The sequence below is a fragment of the Schistocerca nitens genome, chromosome 8, assembly GCF_023898315.1.
Source record: "Schistocerca nitens isolate TAMUIC-IGC-003100 chromosome 8, iqSchNite1.1, whole genome shotgun sequence".
Classification (NCBI taxonomy): Eukaryota; Metazoa; Arthropoda; class Insecta; order Orthoptera; family Acrididae; genus Schistocerca; species Schistocerca nitens.
Window position 1 is genome coordinate 562,035,033 of NC_064621.1, and position 2,896 is coordinate 562,037,928.

Genomic DNA, 2,896 nt, shown 5'->3' on the forward strand with positions numbered 1-2,896 from the left:
AATGTCCACATCTGCAGCTGACAAGAAAAAGAATACAATTAAATCTGTTGCTGCACACGCATTGCTTGATGGACCATCTGTGTTTTGTGGATGCAGACTTAATTTCAGCATCGATTTGAACGATACATTTTCGCATGGTAATGGCTGGTTAACTGTAGCCATTGTACGAGGTGGCACAGGAGTTCCAAATGTGTCTGGATTGGAAAGTTTTGTGGACAGAGATATCATAGCATACAAAACATACCACGTTACGGAAAATGCAAATAAAGACTTCGGCAAATCATCATATATGTCTCCCTCACCCTTTGTCCTGTATACTCGTAATAGACGTAAGCTTAATGTAAATGAAAGTGTATTTATTTGGTGTAAAGGAAAAGGTGTTGCTTTGACACATCTCTGATGGTTAATGATACTAATGCCATTTTACTGAACTATTCATATTATGTGGTACTGACATCTTTCCCTCACGACGTTGGTGGCTAATTACCATAGTAATTTTCCGAGAAGGACTATTTATTATCTTACTTTTTATACTTTTATCGTTTCTTACAATTTCACGTTAGTTATTTGATGGTACTCTTTATTTTATGCCATTAAAAAAATAAATATTAAATGTATTAAAAACGTCGCTTATACCTTTACAAATTTTTAAACAACGAATGTATAGAATTAATGTTTGCATTGCAGTAACACTATCGATTTTATGAGCTGTTTCTGATACGTGACTTGTGCCTTGCACTATATTTACAAACTGTGTTACATTCATAGCATATCTTTGATTGTACCCTGAATGTATTACATTACTGGTGGTTTCCTTTTATAACTATTACGTATTTGTCTGATGTCTTTTAATTTTTACTGTATAGGGCTTGAAGCGGCAACGGCCTTACCGCAGTGGCTACACCGGTTCCCGTGAGATCACCGAAGTTAAGCGCTGTCGGGCGTGGTCGGCACTTGGATGGGTGACCATCCAGGTCGCAACGCGCTGTTGCCATTTTTAGGTGTGCACTCAGCCTCGTGATGCCAATTGAGGAGCTATTCGACCGAATAGTAGCGGCTTCGGTCAAGAATACCATCATAACGACTGGGAGAGCGGTGTGCTGACCACAGGCCCGTCCTATCCGCATCCTCCACTGAGGATGACACGGCGGTCGGATGGTCCCGATGGGCTACTTGTGGCCTGAAGGCGGAGTGCTTAATGGGCTTGAAGATGACTCTATTGAAGAACCGAAACTGATAGTCTGAATAAAATCCTAAAAAAATAGCGGGTGTTGGAATATAATTGTTACAATTCATTGACCAGCCGCCGTCCCACACTCCATACTCACAAGATGGAGTTACGTTCCTTTACAACAGCAGTTTGTGGAGAGCATTCTGGGTAGTGCTCTAGTCGGCGAATAAGCAGACGCTGCCGTGACAAGAGAACGTAGCGCCGCGTAGGACGAAGTCAAAAGCGCACACACGCGAATTTCAGGCACTTAGACCATAGCAAAAATATCTGAAATCAACCTAAGCTGTTACAGATGTAATTGTTACACAAGTCACTAGAAAATATAGGCAGTTCATGATGCTACATTAAAGACGACTTTCATCTATCGGGACTTTAGTTTGTTGACATTAAATATTTTATAATCATTCCTATAGCACAGTTCATATCATTATTTTTGAATGACGTATATTTTAGTAACAATGAAAGAGTTCCTTGTTTGTTCCACGCAATCGTCACAAAAATGCGAAGAACCTATCTGATGACGGAAGCATTTTCCTTACGTCAGGCACACCTGGTACAAGAAAAATTAGTGCATTCGGGCACTTCGTTGTAAGTATTAGTTTTATTTAGACAAAATTTGGACGGAGAAGATATAATCGTTACCGTTCTACATATAGTGCTGCGTACATGATGTATTTCGTCAAATTCGTGAAACTCGGCGATAGAAACTGACGATGAAAAAACGAATGACTTTCAACAATACTATCTGAAATTATATTCTCTCACGATTTTCTAAAAATGCGTTGCACTGTAGAAACATTTCTTTGTTGATACGCTGAATCACACTATTAGTTCCAAACGTATTCAGAATAATATTACCAGTCTTTTGCTGTCCTCCTAAAGGCAGAGGTATCGTTCTGTTCAGGCCAAGACTAAAACACATACAGTAAATAAATTTCTGCCACAAGTAAAAAGACGTTTCGGCTTTAGTATAGAAAATTATTCTCTCCAATTTTTCTAGCTTTTGCTACGTCGATTACAAGATTTTTGCAACCGAACAGTTTTTATTTTTTATTTTTAGGCCTGATTTGTCTTGAGGTTTGTGAATAGTAATTATAAATCTGCAGAAACATTAATATACTGATATTTATCACTGGCATTGTTGTACGCAAATGAATCACAATATTCATCAACTGCACAAGTGACTACGTTTGTTTGTTTGCTTTTTTTTTCTCGCTCGAAATGATAGAGTGAGTTTTGCACAAAGATCTTGCATGAAACCTAATTGAGCCATTATACATAGAATTTTAAGGGATAAGAAGAAGCTTCGTCTTCACATCAGTTAGGAATTTCCCTATGGTATTGCCTCTTACGGCATTTCTACATTTCGTTTTCCATACTTGCCTGAATCTGTGTAACCACAGGGTAGAGTCTCATAGACCTCTCTCGGCTCAGTCTTCTACTTAATTTTGTCGATAACCGTTCGAGTTTAAAAACTCATTACCGCATACTTCGACTCAGATCATACAAATTCCAAAGACATTTGTACAGCACAAGTCTTCTTATGATAAGATGAGAATCATACACGGGCCATTCATATAGCCACAAGGAGTTCCATACCAAGATGGTTGGTTAGTTGGTTTGAGTCGGCCGTGCCACCTCAAAGGAACTATCCCGGCATTTTCC

The 2,896-nt window shown here is 38.8% G+C and overlaps 1 pseudogene; it reads left to right on the top strand.

Moving 5' to 3' along the window:
- The first annotated feature begins 876 nt into the window (after nucleotides 1-876).
- LOC126199823 (5S ribosomal RNA) lies at nucleotides 877-994 on the top strand (annotated as a pseudogene).
- The last annotated feature ends 1,902 nt before the right edge of the window (nucleotides 995-2,896 follow it).